The 17811-nt window shown below is 50.3% G+C and overlaps 1 protein-coding gene across 2 annotated transcripts in view; it reads right to left on the bottom strand.

The window, feature by feature from the left end:
* Positions 1–17294, bottom strand: part of CTIF (cap binding complex dependent translation initiation factor) — a 146705-nt gene extending 129411 nt beyond the window's left edge. For both annotated transcript variants that reach the window (XM_014257058.2, XM_014257059.2), the window contains exon 1: positions 17221–17294. The gene's annotated coding sequence lies outside the window, so the exon portion shown is untranslated. The remainder of the gene's footprint in view (positions 1–17220) is intronic.
* Positions 17295–17811: the final 517 nt, after the last annotated feature.

Below are 17811 nucleotides of genomic sequence, written 5' to 3'. Positions count from 1 at the left end.
CTATCCCAGGTTGGTCCAAGCCCCATCCAACCTGGCTGTGGACACTTCCAAGGATGGGCAGCCACAGTTACTCTGGGCACCCTGTGCCAGGGCCTCACCACCCTCACAGGAGAGCATATCTCCATAAACAAGTTTCTTCCTCGATGCCTTTGCAGACCCTAAATCCACTTTTCAGCCTACAAAGATCTCATGCCATGTTCTCCCACATGATTTCCCATTGCATTTAGGAAAACAAATTTGATACCCAGATGGACCCAGGTTTTGCACTGAGCTCCCAGCAGCTGTCCCAGGAAGGAACACCACACAGCACAGGCACCGCAGCCACAACCAAAGGTCTCACCAAGCCAGGGATGCTGCTATGTGGCAGGGATGGGCTCCCTGTGAACCCACCACACTGACAAAAGTCACAGAAGCAGGAACACCCAGCCTAGGACAGGAGGAAAACAGATCCTCCAAGCTTTCCTTTGTACAAGCTGCATAAACCAAGCCCACGAGCCTAACGCTCCTCTCAAATCCATCCCCAGCTTTTAGCTCCTTCCAGCAGCTGATGAGGCAGCTTGAATCAATTCCCCAGGAAAATGCCTGCCTTAGGGAACCAGCCCAAAAATACCAAGCACCTCCCCAGACAGGAATTTTTTGGGAACTACCGGCCAGCCACAGCCTCCTTTTTGAGGCTTGAAGTGCATTTTTTTGCAATCACTCCCAGACTATCACTCTGTTGTATGCTCTGCACCAGCAATGCTGCCACAGATCTCAAAAAATTCCCTTCCCAGGTGGCCCCACTCCACCTATGGTTATTCCCCCCTAAAAAGCAGCAAGTGAGGGATGACAAGAAGCCAGCAGCAGGGCTGGGAAGAGCAGCCAGCTGACCCCGAGGGTGTAAAGATGCTGCAAGCACGTGCACAGCTACATTCATCACCCAGGGGACCTGGCTGAGCCCTGGAAAGCAGGAGCAGGACAGGGAGGTGTGTTATTACAAAGCAAACAGAGAGACAGGCACTTTCAGGACATGAGAAGTGAACTGTTTTGAAATGAGCATGAGCTTGGGGAGTGTCTATTTACCTCCACCAGCAGCAAGGACACTTGGGACTGGCCCTGATCAGGACAGCGTTGGGATTCACAACTCTATGTTCTAATCTTCCCTGCTGTCAGTGCCCTTAGCTTCCCTTCTGCTAACCCCAGGTCTCGGACCACAGAATCACAGAATGCTTTGGGTTGGAAGGGATCTTCCAGTCCCACCCCCTGCCATGGGCAGGGACACCTTTCATTATCCCAGGTTGCTCCAAACCTCATCCAGCCTGGCCTTGGACACTTCCAGGCCAGACACAAAGTCCCTGCACAACCTGTGTCAGGACCTCACCACCTACTTTTTTCATAATATCTAATCTGAATCTACTCTCTGTCAGTTTGAAGCCATCCCTCTGCATCCTGTCACTCCAATAGCCTCTCTCCATCTTTCCCATAGGCTCCCTTCATGCACTGCAATAAAGCCTTGTTGAGTCCCAGTGCTGCTGCTGGTTTACTGGGGACAAGAACTTAAAATTTGTCCCAAAACACCCTTGAGCTGCTCTTTGTGTCCAGCTGTTGCACCCACCATGGACCCAGATGTGCCATGCACTACACATGTGACTGGGGTGTCACTAGCTCCTCCATCCTGCCTCGCTTCCCTCTCTTGTGAAACACAAACCCTGCTCTTTTCTTTCATGGTACACTAAATTTCCACAGCTCTCCATTATAGTGCAAAATAATTTAAGACATTTCATTTGGGATTGAAATGGGACTTGACATTATTTTGTTTCCTGTTTCAACAAAATACCTGTTCTCACTGAACCCAGCTAAAAATACTCTTATCCCCCACAACTATCCTTGGCACCATTATTTCGCTACACGCTAATTAAGAAAAAAAGCTAGAGTTAGCAATAAGTATTTGTTGAGGGCAGTTCACAGTAACTGAGGATAACTTGGGGTATCCACCCAAAGGATGCAGCAGTGCAATGGGACCATGGGGGAAGGGCTGCAGGTGCAGCACAGGGGAGCAACATCAGCAGCTTCAGCAGAAACATCACAGCAGGACACCTGCTATTCATGTACCTTTGACTTCAGAGATTAAATAGAGAGCCCATACTATATTACTTTGCAAAAAAAAAAAAAAAAAAGGAATAAAAAGAAATAAAAGAGGTAAGGGAGAATTTGATTAATCAAGAGACTGCTTAGAGATATACACCCAGATGGTGTCTCACATCAAAGGGTCTTGAAGGTAGATCACCACAATTCCTAGCTCTTGGGTGCCATCACAGGGTAGGGATGTCCATCTGAGGGGTCTTTAAGGCCCCCCCAATTCAGCAGTAGAATTTAACACTGGACTGGAAAAGGCTCTTCTGCAATAAATTATACAGTAGGAATGATAAAGAAAATAAACCTCATTCCTAGTGCTAAAGTAGTGCAGGACTTGGAGGCTTCAGAGGATGATACAAAGAATGCCAAGATAAACACACAACTCTAGGGCTTGGGGCAGGTTCTTCCCATTCCTTTTAGAGCTTTCATAGAACCATGGAATGGTTTGGGCTGCATACGACTTTCAAAGCCACCCAGAGCCACCCCCTGCCATGGGCAGGGACACCTCCCACTATCCTAGGCTGCTCCAAGCCCCATCCAGCCTGGCCTTGGACACTGCCAGGGATGGAACAGCCACAGCTGCTCTGGGAAACTTTGTGCCAGTGCTTCTTGAGGACCCTGGTCCATGGGAACACCCTGCTGCTGGTGAGCATTCCCAGATGTCCATGACATCCAAAGGCCTTCCAGCACCAGGAACTGAAGGTGACACCTGGCACTCAAGTCACATGTGTCCTCTCCAACAGTGTGGGACGAGGCTCATATTTCTCCTCTCTCACAGTTTCCAGAAGAACAGAATTCACCCTTGAAGAAGCAAAAGTCTGAACCTATCACCTAATAACAATAATAATTTTTAAAATTACTTGTTTTCCAGCAGCCCAGACTTGGCTTGATGAATTTTAAATAGTTTTGGTCAAGTCATTGCAGCCAAACCACTGGGAAGAAAATACTGAAAAAATGGTTCAAATTTTTTTAGAGTTTTGTATTTTTAAACAAGGGATTTTTTCTTTTATTTTGTGGTGATGTACACTGAATTTCCACAACTCTCCATTATAGTGTAAAATGATTTAAGCCAGATTTCATTTTGGATTGAAATGGGACTTGACATTTTTTTGTTTCCTGTTTCAACGAAATAAAAATATCTATTCTCATTGTATCCAGCTAAAAGCACTCTTATCCCCCACAACTATCTTTCACACTGTGATTTTTCAACAGGCTAATTAAGGAAAAAAATGGAGTTAGCATTAACTATTTGTTTTACGGCCTGGTGTTGAAGAGTATTCACTGAGAATCTGAGGATAATTTGGGGTACCCACTCAAAGGATGCAGTGCTTCAGGAAAGAAGATGCAATTTAAAGTGTTACTGTAATTCACTTGTAAGTTAGAAAGTTAAAACCCTCGGGAAAGTTCATGCATACCTTTTTTTCTAAGGAAGAGGGAAATAAGGAAAATGGGAACCCCACACTCCACCCGAAAAAAGGGGCACTGGCTGCTGGCAAAGTGGAACACCAGGGACAAGCCCAGTGCCAGCCCTTTCAGGTTTTAACCTCCCAGAAATGCCTACACTTTGGCTTGTTCCCAGCTCCTCCACAGGCTGCTCTGCTGCAGGAGAAAATATTTACTCTCCAGAGACTATCAGGCACTGCATAAGATAACACCCAGGGCTGCAGAAACCCCGACGCAGATAAAGCCTTGCGTGATGCCCGCTCCATCCTCTCCCACTCCCTTTCAGGTACAACAGGATCTCACGCAGGGCCAGGGGACAAAAAACCCCAAACAAAACAGGTTTTCAGGGCAGTGCTGCTGACTTGTTGTTTTCCAAGCCCTCTGCCACTGAGCCCCTGCGGTGCTGCTAACCTCTGCTGATCCCATCAGGTGGTTTAACCGGGAAGCTTAGCAGTAAGCCCTGCTCCTGCAAGGATGCACCGTGTTACGTGGGTTATTCTGCCCAACCAGGGCCGTGGGGCTCTTAGGCAGCACAGGCATAAATCCCAGCTATGGCTTTCAGGATGAAAATTAAGTGTTTGAATGGTTGCAACTGCAACCCAGGTTGCAATGTTTTGTTGTTGGGCTGGATTTAATTTTTTTTTTCTGTCCTAGGCTTTGTTTTTTTGATGTTGAAGTACATGTTAAACCCTGCTGACATGCTGCAAATCCCTGTCTTGGGAAAAAAAGAGAATTTGGCACCTCTAAAACACACCTGGCCTATACCTGTAGCCAAATAAACACATTATGAACAGGAAAAGGGGCAGGTAAAGAAGGGAGAAACCACAGCAGGGACAGCAAAAGGAAGTAAAAAACAGGATAGAGAATAAAACATCATTATAGGCATAGAAAAAAACCCCAAAATAAAAACCAAACAACAAACAAAAAGGATCAGGAAGAATAATACAAATGAGATGGGGGATGAAGACATAAAAATGGGATAGACAACATAAAAGAAGTGATAGAAAAGAAAAAAAATGGGATAGGCAGCAAAAAAATAGGATTGGTAACAAATAGAATGGGATGGGAAACTAAAGAAAAAAAGGTACAGACAACAGGACAACTCTGCATCCAAGAGCTGGGCAGAAAGTGGCACTGCACCGTTTTCACCTGTTAACTCTGGCAGCCAGAGGATTTCTGCAGTAAGAGGATGCACGTGTACAATCAGGGCAGGGGGAAGAGGAGGGAGCTGTGATGAAGAGCACGGGCTGTGAAAAATCCCTGCAGGGGGCCTGCCTGGAAATTCTGGCACCAAACCCAGCAGGATGGCCATTGGAGCAGGAAAGGCAGTTCACAAGTATTACACTCTCCCTGGCTACAACCCTTCTTCTCGGGCTTCACCTAGCCTGAGCAAAAGAATAATATTATTAAGAGACAGACAATAAATCAAAGAACAGCTTGGAAAAACCCATGAAGCCTCCTGAGAGCCAAGGAAACCTGCCCTATCTGGGGAAGAGCGAGATTACAATAATTAGGTCAGTTGGCGATAAGCCTCCCCAGCACATACAGGCACACATGCGCTGCCACTTTTCTGGGGAGTGGTGACATCCCCCAGGAGCTGAGAAACCCAGCAGCAGAACGCCGGGGGCATGGGAAACAACAGGAGCAGACAGCCTTCTCCAGCAGCCAACAGCTGCAGCTGCTCAGCTCCAGGTCTGGGGATTGGTAGGTGAAGCTGGGGAAACTCCGATGGGATACTGGAAAATTCCTTTGCTTTGAGTTGTGGTTCAGCAGCCAGCACGTAACTTGAGTGTGAGATCTGGGTGTGCAGCTTGGAAACAGCAGCAGGACTCAGCTGGAGGAGGCCCTGAGCATGTCTGATGTAGAAGCTGGCTTTGCACTGAGCAGAGGGCCGGACCAGAGGACCTCCAGAGCTTACTTCAATCCAGAATAACTCCAGGATTTTACCAAGGGACACCTTCTCTGAGCCCAGACTTCCAGCAAGAAAGACGTACTCCAAGCTTAATCAAAACCACAGGAAACTTCTTAACACAGCAAGGGGTCAGGCTGAACTTTAGGAGAGGAAGCAGGCTGACATGAAATTCAAGTACATGACAATCCCATTGAGCAAAGCTTCCTGATCTGGGAGGCAGAGGATGGTCCCATGCAGCGAGTGCTGAACAGGGTATGCATGCACTTTTCCTTGTATAAAGGGAGACAGAAGCTTTTTATTACACATCTCCTCCTTCCTGGATGCTTTGCCACCAGCTCTGCCCATGCTGGCAGCCTCGGGGCTCAAGGACTTGAAAGAGCCACAGCTGCAGCCCCAGAGTGTGGGCTGGACTCAGATCGCATCCAGATGTTTGACCCCAGATCAAGCAAACAGGAAGGGCAGACCAAAGAGGAGGATGTGCTCACTGCCCTGACCTGCTCTTGGCTCTTCCTCCCCACCTGTGTCATCATCTGCCTGTCTCTGATTTGGCCATCTATCACATCTATCACTGCCAGCCCAGAACACAGAAATCAGTCACCTATTGCTTGAGCTTTTGGGTCTCCCTCCCAGCACGGATTTGAATCAAACCACCACCTTCCAAAGGACATTTGCTTCTCTTAACAGAGGAGGCAGACACTCCCTCACTGGAGCCTCCACATTGTTTACTAAGCTGCTTCTTTCTGAACACCTAATCAATACTCCCACCTGCCCCTATAACACGCAACAGATCCTCGGAACAACCCAAACAACAAACAGCACGTGATGGTTTTGTGAAGCCTCTTGCTTGCAGTCCACACAGCTGTGTTGATAACAGCAAGCTTTTCCCACCTGCCAGCTGAGGAATGTCCAATCTCTGCCCCTGTGCTCAGGTGAGACCCCACCTGCAGAGCTGCCCCAGCCCTGGGCAACAACAGCACAAGGACGTGGAGCTGCTGGAGCCAGCCCAGAGGAGGCCACGCAGCTGCTGCCAGGGCTGGAGCCCCTCTGCTCTGGAGCCAGCCTGGGAGAGCTGGGGCTGCTCCCCTGCACAAGAGAAGGCTCCAGGGAGAGCTGAGAGCCCCTGGCAGGGCCTAAAGGGGCTCCAGGAGAGCTGCCCAGGGACTGGGGACAAGGCCTGCAGGGACAGCACACAGGCAATGGCTTCCCAGTGCCAGAGGGCAGGCCCAGCTGGGATATTGGGAAGGAATTGCTGGCTGGGAGGGTGGGCAGGCCCTGGCACAGGGTGCCCAGAGCAGCTGGGGCTGCCCCTGGATCCCTGCAGTGTCCAAGGCCAGGCTGGACAGGGACTGGAGCAGCCTGGGAAAGTGTCCCTGCAAATGGCAGGATATCAAACTGGATGATATTAAGGTCCTTCCCACCTAAACCATTCCAGGATTGTACTGTTCTCTGAATTCATGAAGTACTTCAGGATGTAATTACTCCACTGACTGATTGATCTAAGTTAAACCTAGCCTTCACACAAGAGTAACATCGTACAGACTCAACTCTTTTCTGTCTGCTTCATGAAACCATGAAGTTCCTACACTTACTATACAGTTCACTAGCCTAAAACCAGGAGCCCCCATTAAATACACACAAATAATTTTCCATGCTCCTAGGTCATGCAGAAGATGACATCACAATGTTGACCTTCAGCCTCCAAATTCCCCTCATCAGCGTCCTGACCAATGCTCTCATTTGGTTATGTGCTCTGACCTCCCTTCCAGCATGTTAAAAAACAGTGACTACAATCTCCTCTGTACTTTTAATCAAAGTTCACCTCTTTTTTTTGTTAAAATAATGGGCTAATCAAACCCACTTCTTCCAAGCTGACATTCCTCCTAATGCTTTAATCAATAGACAGAGACGTTCAGAAAGCAGCTAACATGGCCTAAGCAGAGTGTAGGATGCTGTAAGGACAGGTTCATAATATGGCTGGATTTCTTAAAAGAGAAGAAAAAAGATGAACACAAGCAAGTCTAAATCCAAGAGAGGTTACTGGAATATTTCTAGGTGATGACAAACTTCGTGCTTTCTAGCACTCCCCTCACCATCATGCAAATATTCATTTTGGCTGCCAAACTTCCTTGTGTTATAAAGCAAAGTAATAAGGGATGCATGTTGGAATTCCTTCCAGCAGACCAAAATTGCTTTTAGGGTTTGAGTATCTGATTTGGGAGCAGAAAGGAAAGACTCTAGGGGGCTTGGGAGTTTCATCTTCCTTTTATCTACCCTTCTCCCTTTTAGAGAGACGAAGAGCTATGCTGGCTTCCAGGGTAGGAGAATAATTAACCAAAAATTAATGCATTTGTTTTTTATACAGAACATGGGACACAAAATGCCTGGTATCACTTGGAGTGGCAGATGATTTATTGGCTTCTTTGCTGAGCAGAAGTGCCTGAAAGCCCAGTGGAGAGCAGAGCAGGCAGTGTGTCCTCCCTGGAATTTAGCAGCCGTTTCAGCCCTGCCATGAAAGGCAAGCTGGCAGCAGTCCTGCACGGAGCTGGTGTCACTATCCATCACCCACAACCACCTCTCCCACCACCATCCAGGCGAGCAGGGCATCCTCCAGCAGTGCCAGCAGCACAACCCGAGCCACCTCCCCTCCTGGGGGAGCCCATGACATCATATTCCATCTTTTTTTACAGTATGACCAAGCCAGCCCTTGAAATTTCATTTGGCCAGCCCTTGCTCCACAGATGTCTGTATGGACAAGGAGCAGACAGGAGACCTGGAGCTGCCAAAGGTCTGGCAGCACGGCCTGCTCGCTGCTTCAGTCTCCTCCTGGCACAGGGAAAGATCCTGCTGAGGGTTCATCCCCCCCCCTCACTGTGCCCTTCCCTGCCAGAACGTGCAGCAAGAAGGTGGGAATGTTCCTGCTGAATGAAGAGAGCGTAACTGGAGGTGCTCAAGGGATGACTGTGCAAATCAGAGTGGAGGGGAAGGCTGAGTCACTTCCTCCCCCACAGCCGTAAATAGAGAAGAGCGTAAGGAAAATCATTCTTCGAGCTGACAAAAAGGAAGAGAATCCCTGTGTAAAAAAAAAAAAATTAAAAAAATCAAAGTGCACATAGTGACAGCAGCAGGGAAAGGGGCAGAAAAGATAGCCTCCTGCTGCAGTTGTAACAGGAACAAGAGAGGGGCAGAGCATCATCCCTGGCTCCTCTGGGAACTGGAGGCTCAGTAATCACTTTTAACAGCAGCTCCAGCTCCACGGCAAGTTCATGGACCATGGCTGATGCTGAAAAGCCACTGCAATGCTGCCTCATCTTCTCCAGGTGATGCTGCCAGCCCTGACCTCAGTCCTGATGGGAAACTGTGCTGAGCCTGGGAAGTGTCCAAGCAAGCATTTGGGGACAGAATTTACCCACACCTCAGCATGCAAGGACTCTCTGAGCTTGCAGGTGACAACACATGGAACATCACTGTCAGGAGCAGTCATAGTATAATACCTGATTATCCATCCCAGCAGACACGTGGCAAGGCTAAGATCAAGGCTGGAAAACCCTTCTGAACTGTAGGATACTGGTACAGGCAGGAGACTGGAGAGGTCAGCCACCAGCTATTTTCTGCAAGCTCAGTGGTCATGCACAAGCAAAAAATCTGGGGATGAGAGGAGAGGGAGAGGGAGAGGGAGAGGGAGAGGGATCTTTGAAACTTATCTAGAAACATCCCAAAACACCCTCCCTGGCAGCATCCCTATAGCCAGCTCCTCCTTCCCTGTGTTCAAAACGATTTGGGCTATTTCCTTATATAAATTATGGTGAATTACTAAGGTAATTTACTTAAGAATTAACAGACCTGCTTGCACCCAGACAGCTATTATTTAACCTCACAACTGATGCAGCCTCTCCTAGCAGACAATAAGGAGTTTACATTTCCTTTTTCCACCTCTTTCTTTCTTACAGCCTCTAAGTTCTTACCCTCAAGATGTGCCCTCCTGTGTCAAATTTGGCTGATATTAGTCCCTGGGTTAAAAAAGGTTCTGGAGGAATAGCAAGTGACAGTCAGTCTGAATGCATAAGCCTCATTTCTCTTCATTGGGAAAAAAAAAAAAAAAAAGCAAGCAGAAAAACAGGGGAGAAGCTTTAAAGTGACTGCAGTCGATAAACGAATCTTTCACCTTATGTGACAAAAATATATCTATCAAAAACAAAAAGTGAAGCAAATGCTTTTTCTCAGAATCAATTTTGAGAAAAACAACGTGTGCTCTGCAGATGCTCCAAAATGCAGAAGCAGGGGAGGACCAGTGCCCTGAGGTGAATCTTGGCACTAAAAGCATCCTGGCAGGGAGAGATGCTGCAGCTCTGCTGACAACCAAGCACTCCACAGTTGTGGAGCTGTGATCCATCACAGCTGTGGTATCCTGCCCATAACTGATGGTGCTCCGAGCACCTGCAAAGGCAGGAAATACACTCATCTGCCTGTGCCTGGCTGGCACGGGGATGGGCAGAGCAGGGGTGAAGGGAGAGATGGAAAACTCAGCATCCACCACAAGAGCTTTCCAGAAGTATGTTTCATTGCAGAGCTGCTGTCAGGGTGTGAGAAACTGCTGATTTCAAAAGAAGTGGGAAAAGCTGGAAGAAAAAATCATCCACTGCCTTCATCACACCCCTGACCTCCTCTTCCTTTGGAGGCCTCTGCAGACATCACAGCCAGGACCCTGAAAACTTCACCTGGCTCACCTATTCACTCACAAGGATGAAACATTCACGTGGCAAGAAAAATACAGAAATCATTTCCCAAAGCACCCCCTGAGCCTCCACATCCTCCTGTAAAACCTCCTGCTGCAAAAATTACTGCTGCACGTTTCACCATCACCAGCCCAGCCTCCTGAGCCAAAGAAAAATACAATCAAAGACGCCTCCAAGGTGATCGTCTGGCTGGGAAGAGACATTCCTTGGATCAACGATATGTCCTGATTTAAGGGAATACAATTCCCGTGGGTTCAGGCATACACTCCTCCCTCCTCGCACTGTGCAAAGCAAACACCTTCTTAAACATAAAACATGGTTATTAACCTCCAGCTGACAATCACAGCACAACCACAACCCTTCCTGCTTCCTTTTCTTCTCTTGCCCAGACACATAACATGGTATTTTTGATGACATGTTATTAAAATGCTCCCTGTCTTCACTGCAGTTGGACACGGCGCCCAGGAGTCCTCCAGCCCCAGGGGATTTGCTTCTGGATAGGTAATATAGGGAATTGCAGCACCCAGAAGCAAACCAGCATTTTAGCCTGGAGAAAAGAAGGCTCAGAAGGGACATTCTCACTCTCTACAATTTCCTGACAGGAGGGTACAGCCAGGTGGGGGTCAGACTCCTTTTCCAGGTAACAAGTGACATGATGAGAGGAAACAGGATCAAGTTGCAACAGGGGAAGTTGAGATTGGATATTGGGAAAAAGTTCTCCACTGAAAGGGTTGTCAGGCACTGGTACAGGCTGCCCAGGGCAGTGGTGGAGTCCCCATTGCTGGAAGTGTTCAAAAAGCATGTGGATGTGGCACTTGAGGACAAGGTTTAGTAGTGAACATGGTGGTGGTACTGCATTGATGATTTGATTTGGTGCCCTCAGAAGTATTTTCCAACCTTAATGATTCTGATCCCATGATTTGCAGACTACTGCTTTGGGCTGGCTGGCTGGACCTAGGCTACACCATACTCCTGCCAGTGACTGGAGCACACACTTCTATGCGGGACGAAAAAATCCTTCAAAATTCACTCCAGGTTAACTCCTGCGAGATCCCTGACTAACAAACACTAAGGAGTGTTTCTGCAGACACAGATATCCTTCAAGCCACCTGCAGAAAGCTGGTGGCCCCAAAATGACATTCCCATGGACCACATGTGAGAAAGAACAGCTCACAGCCACAGGTGAGCCCAGCTCTACAAAGCTGCTCCAGAACCAATCTCACCCAAGGCTGCTCCACCCAAAACCAGCTCCACGTTGCTCATAAAGCTTCGGCTTTGCAATAGAGGTGCTCAAAGCTGGTGACAACCAATACCTCTGAAACATCTGCAGTGCATTTCTGTTGTTCAGAAAGGGCTACAACAGAAGCGCTGTGGTAGCACAGACAGACCTGTGAATTTAATCACATTATGTGAAACACTCAGAGTTGCAACTGCTTATTCCATAGAAACACAGAACCCCAGAATGGTTTGGGTTGGAAGAAAGCTTAAAGACCATAGGGTTACACCCCCTGCCATGGGCAGGGACACCTTCCACTATCCAAGTCCCATTCAACTGGGTCTTGGAACCAGAAGCAGCCACAGCTTCTCTGGGCAACCCATGCCAGGGCCTCACCACCCTCACAGGGAACGATTTTCTCCTAACACTCAACCCAAATCTGCCATCTTTCAGCTTAAAGCCCCTTGCCCTATCACTGCTTGACCTCGCAGCAGACCCTCACAACACTAATTTGGGGGTGCATGGGGTGTGATCCCCAACATGTGGCATGGCATAGCTGATGTCAGGGACCTTGGCTGCTGCAGTGTGACACCCTCCTGTGCCACAGCCTCCCAAGCCACCTTTCCCATGCCAACCCAAATACTCATGTCCCAAGCCAGCAGCCATCCAACACAACTGGCTACAGCTTGATTGTGAATACCAGCTTCTCCCAAGGTGCAAGCAACACAGCTCCTCCAATATTTCATGAGTCCAAAAGCATTTTTCAGCATTAATCATGAACCCTGCTAATGGCTCCCCATTCCAGGTGCCTTGGCAAACAAGCTGGTGGCAGCTGCGTGTCTCCCAGTTGCTTCTGCTCTGGTGCAGGGCAGGTTTCAGTGGTGGTGAAGCCTCTCCAGGGTGGAACAGCCTGTACAAACCAGTCCCAGAGAGCTGAGCCTGCTCCAGAGGGAGGGAGAAGGTGGTTGTTTTTTGGGTTTTTTTTGTATTAAGGCAAATTGCAGTGGGTTGACCCTGGCTGGAATCCAGGCAATCACCAAAGCAGCTCTCTCACTCCCCTCCACAGCTGGACAGGGGAGAGAAAATAGAGCAAAAAGGTCATGAGTTAAGGACTGTGAGAGATCCCTCACCAAATACCATTGTGGGCAAAAGAGACTTGAGTTTCAGCTCAGAACAAGATGTTCCTGCCACTGCTCAGGGAGGGAAGTCAGAGTTGTCCCCCTGCTCCAGTGTGGAGTCCCTCCAACAGGAGACAATTCTCCATGAACCTCTCCAGTGCGAGTCCATCACACCTGCAACAATTCTCCACTAACTGCTACAATGTGGATCATTCTTCCATGGGGTGCAGTCCTTCAAAGACAGGCAGCTCCAGCATGGGTCCCTCCGCAGGGTCACAAGTCCTGCTAGGACACCTGCTCCAGCATGGGGTCCTGTCTCCACAGACCAGCATATCCCTGCCAGGACCCTATTCCAGCATGGGCTTCCCACGGGATTGCAGCCTCTCTTGGGCATCCCTCTGCTCCAGTGTGGGCTCCTCCAGGGGCTGCAGGTGGATCTCTGCATCTCTGTGTCCTCTGTGGGCTGCAGGGAAATCTCAGCTCTGGCACCTGGAGCAGCTCCTGCCCCTCCTCCTGGCCTGAGCCTGGTGTCTGCAGAGTTGTTCCTCTCCCATGTTTTCACCCCACTGTTCTCAGGCCTCAGTTACAACTGCTGGTGACTGGCAACCATTTTATTTTCTTCTTAAATCTGTTATTCCATCACCATCATTCCTCATGGGCTTGGCCTTGGGGGTCTGTCCTGGAGCTGGCTGGCATTGGCTCTGCTGGACATGAGGGAAGCTCCTGGCAGCTTCTCACAGAAACCTCCCGGCAGCCCCACCATTTCTAAAACCTGGCCACACAAACCCATTCATACTGGTGAGAAATAAGAAGTTTGTGGGCAACCACGTGCATCCTCAGGTTGCCCAGGCATGATGTGACACCAGGGGATGGGGGACACCACACACCCCTGCTCTCCATCCCAGGAACAGCCCCACCACATCCATGTTACCCCACCAAAATCCTTTCCCATCCTGGTGGAAATGCAGATGTTTTCCACCACCATCCCCTGCATGGATGCAACCATGCTGGGGAAGGAGATCAAGCTGAGCCAGCTGCCACAGAGGAGACGCCCTCGATAAGCGTCTGCACGTTATGAAATACACCTGCAGCAGGTTCCTGGCTGACAGGTGTGGCAGGATTTGGTCCTGCAGAGACAGCAGAGGCAGATGTTTGATTCTGTCACCACAGGTTCTCCCACACCTCAGAAACCAAGTTCTTCATCTCTTGGACCACAACTTCTCCCTGGGGGACAGGGAGGTGGAGGGTTGTCTCTGCAGGACAGGAGACGGGAGCAGTGGCCTTTCTGGAGTGAGCACAAGACTACTCCCAGACAACCTGGGGTGCCTAAAATCTCAGTGGCCCATAGACTGCCTGAGAGGACTCTCCAAGAGCTAACTCGAAGCAGCAAAATCTCAGATCTACTAATTTTCCATCAAAAATCTTCTGCAATCCATTCATGACAGAGACACCACCACCTATTCCTGGCCACTGTTGAGGTACCTCCACAATTCAGAAGACTGACAATGACAATGCAAAATCCAGCAAGCCAAGACTGACCATGGCACAGCTCATGACACAACTCACATCAAGGCAGATGTGAAAGGAACAAAACCTCTCATTTTGGCAGGGAAATCTCAATGTACAGAAGTTTTAAGAACATCTAATGCTGTTCCTATTTCAGTCTGAACTGAGCAGGAAACACACTTGTCTTAGGATCACCAGCAAGGCATCTATGTTGTAAGTGAATATATATATATATATATATATATATGTGCACAAAAATGTATATAAATTTAAAAAAAATAAATAACCAGGGTCTCAAACAAACAGAAGATGATTGGTTGGCTACAGTAGCCCTTCATTTCAGATGACACAGTAATCTGCTAATTATTCTCAAGTGGAAGAACTGCCCCTTCTCTGAGGAGTTTCACAACAACGTCCCAAGGCATTTATGAAGATTACTAAACCAGAAGCCTCAATGCTTCCAGTCTTCTGTTGTCCTTTCCCCAACCTGATGCTACCCCAAACAGGGCAGAAAACTCTGAAATTTAACACTGGTGTAACATAAATGTCTGAACACTTCAACCAAACTGAAGAACAGTGAAATCATTAATGATATTTAATTACTACATCAAAACAGAAAGGAAGAATGTTAAACATGTTCCAAAGAGCTCCAGAAAAAGCTGCCCCCAGCCTCCATAGAAAACACAGGGTCTTGCTCCACTTTTAGCTACACTCCTCACAAACACACAGGACCCCAAAGACTCAAGTGAGCAGCAAGAACATGAAATTAAATTAGGTCCAGGAGGGTTTTCTTGCTGCTTTGCAGAGACCTGTGGACAAAATCTCAACCCGTGACAACTACCACAATTTCACACTCTTCCTGCTGGGAAAAGACCAAGCAGCAGCAAGGATGGCTGCAAAGAGAAACAGGAGAGAGACACACAAAATGAGAAAGAAGGGGAGAGTCAACAACAAAATTTGTCCTCACCAGGAGATCACAGCAGAGTGAACTCAACCATGCAATTCACCCCCACATGAGGATACCCTAGAGAGCAACAAAAAGAGTATTATCCTCACCTAAGATCAAGTGCTGACGAAGAGACTTCTGGAGATAAAGCCCAGCACCTCACCATCTTCCCTTCCACAGTTTGGATCCAGGGCTAACATCCATCAAGTATGCTCCCATGCTTTGCATTCTATTTTTCATGGCTCCTATTTTTCATGGAGGCTTTCAGGGGGCCTCCAAAGACCATTCCCATCCCTTTTGTGGATGAGGCTGACTCAGCTGTGGGAAAAAACGTGCCAAACCCAGACAAGCCCCTCAGGTACCTCAGTCTTCTCCCAAACAGCATCACAAAGGCACAACTGATGCTCAGTTCATATCCACAAATAGTCTCTCCAGTCTTCCATCCAGCTTGGTGCTGGACTTCAGCCCCCAGCTCACCTGAGACAAGTCGCTTCCCTGCATCACCTTCACCTGCAGCAGCATCCAACTGCTGCTCCTCTGCTTTAAAAGGAACCCGAGATCTTATAAATTATAAGAAAAAAAATGCACAGCCTGAGCTTCCCAAAACAGCCACTGCTTGTCTGTGCCAAAGATAACACACCTAGTGCAGGGCAACCATAGCCTACAAATCTTACCCAAGGCTTCAGGGGATAAAATGCAGCACACAGTTTTACTCTTGGACCTTGGTTTCTGTGATGGCGGAGCAAAGCCTTTATGATCCACACAGGGAAAAATAATGTTGGTGGACACGACAAAATGGCTTTTACCACTCACTGGAGACAAAGTGTGAATATTTGCTTGTCAGGGTCACATAAATCATAAGCAGAGTGGGAGGTTTCCTTCTCTACCCCCTGCCAGAATCTGGATGCTCAGAGGATGGTCCACCATCAAAAAAGCCTTCCTAGGTTTTGTAGAGAAGGGAGGTTATTAAATGATCTGTTATTTTGGCATCTTTGCCTTGAAAAAAACAACCTGGAAGCTGAGTCTATCTTCTGCTTACCCCATCTCTTCAATTTCTATTAACAAGTCTGTGATTTCAAGCTTCATCTGATACCTGCCTGAGCAGTGGAGAAAGAGCAGCGTAGATTACTGGAGAAGGAATGACTGTGGCACCTATGAGCACATGGAAATGGCCCATTTGAGAGAAGCACCCAGATTCTGGGGCACTGAGAAACAGCACCTGCCCCTTTCCAAGCAAATGGCATTGCTGCTTCATCCACTGTGGGATTTCACTGATGGGAATGTCACCCTTTCCAGAGAAGCCTGACCCAGGGAATTTCCCCAGGAGGTGAACCTTAGTCTCATTCTATGGAAAAAAAAACTCCAAGGACTGAGTTTCGAGGCACGGGGAGGCCAGTGGCACCCAACAACTGTGCCTCCAGCATTCAGCATTGCTGGGGGCAGCTGCGGCAAAAAACATCCCACGGCTGCCGGCTGCTCCGCTGCTACAGCATCTGTTGTTCCCTACTGTCACCCACCACGGCCCCCGAGACCACGTGCAGCCAGAGTGACTCTGCAGGAAATCGACAACCACAAAACGACAACAAAACCGGGTTTCTGGCGAGCCCTCGCTGGCTGCACCCGAATCCATCCCGGGGGCCGCACCTCCCGCGGGGTGGGCGCTGCTCCCGGCCGGGACCACCCCGCCGCGGGCATCCCGCCGGGGTCGCGGCCCCCGGGGATGCTCGGCTGGCACCTTTGTGCCGGCGGTGGTGCTGTGCGGGCTCCGCCGCCGGCTCTGCCGCGACGGGGACGGCGATGGCCGCGGCTCCTGCGGCGGGGACGCGATGCGGTCCCTGTGTTCCTGCCCACGGGGGGCTCGCCGCGGGCGGGGCTGGGGGGCTGCCCTGCCTTTCTCCAGCCAAACGGAGCGGCCGGGAAGCTTCCAGAGGCCGGTAGCACACCCGAACCCAGCCGCGGGGCTCTCCGCGGGGGGCGCCGCATCCCGGGGGGGGCCCACGGCCACGCACGGGCTGTCACCGAGCGGGGGGGACCCCCCGGGGCGAGGCCGCCGCGACACCGCCAGCACCGAGACCTACCCAGAAACCGTCTCCATCGGCGGCACCACCCCCTTCGCGGGGTTCACGTCTTTCCAAGGGAGACAAAAGCCGGGATGCGTTCCCCCCGCTGCCCCCCTCCGCTCCCCCCCCCCCGGCCGGTGCTGTGTCACGTCTCCCCCAGGCCGCGCTTACCGTGCGGGGCCGGGCGCGGTCAGTGCCCCGCTGAGGGGGTCATGGGCGCGGCGAGGGGCGCCGGGGGCGCGGGGGGCTCCGGGGGCGCGGCCCGGGAGGACGCTCCGGCCCCGGCCCCGGCCCGGCGGAGGGACGGGCCGGGGCGGCGGGCAGTGACGCGCCGCGCCCCGCCCGCGGCCCGCGCCGGCCCTGACGGGAGATGTAGTCCGGGGCTGCGGCCTGCCCGCCGCGGGGGGGCCGCACGGCGGGGATCCCACAGGGACTACCCGAGTGCCGCACCCCTGGGCCTCTGACGGGAACCTCCCGCACTCCGTATCCCCGGGATCTGGCAGCGACCCCCCGCATCCCGCACCCCGCGGGGATCTGATGCGGGTCTGCTGGTCCCGCACCCTGGGGTCTCACAGAGATCCCCCGCATCCCACCCTTTCGGGGGCCTCACAGGGACCTCCAGATCCCAGAGTCCCGGGATGTGACAAGGGGCCCCCGGGTCCTGCACTCCGGGAATCTGACAGGGAGCCCCAGACGCCCAAACCCTGGGGTCCGCAGCCACCCAACCCTCCAGGGCAGGTGAGAGACCACCCGGGGCCCAGA

Source organism: Pseudopodoces humilis, chromosome 4 (genome assembly GCF_049639895.1).
Source record: "Pseudopodoces humilis isolate 2021_Gansu_Grassland_sample_001 chromosome 4, ASM4963989v1, whole genome shotgun sequence".
Classification (NCBI taxonomy): domain Eukaryota; kingdom Metazoa; phylum Chordata; class Aves; order Passeriformes; family Paridae; genus Pseudopodoces; species Pseudopodoces humilis.
The sequence above is the reverse complement of the archived record's forward strand: the minus strand, read 5'-3'. Positions and strand labels throughout refer to the sequence as shown.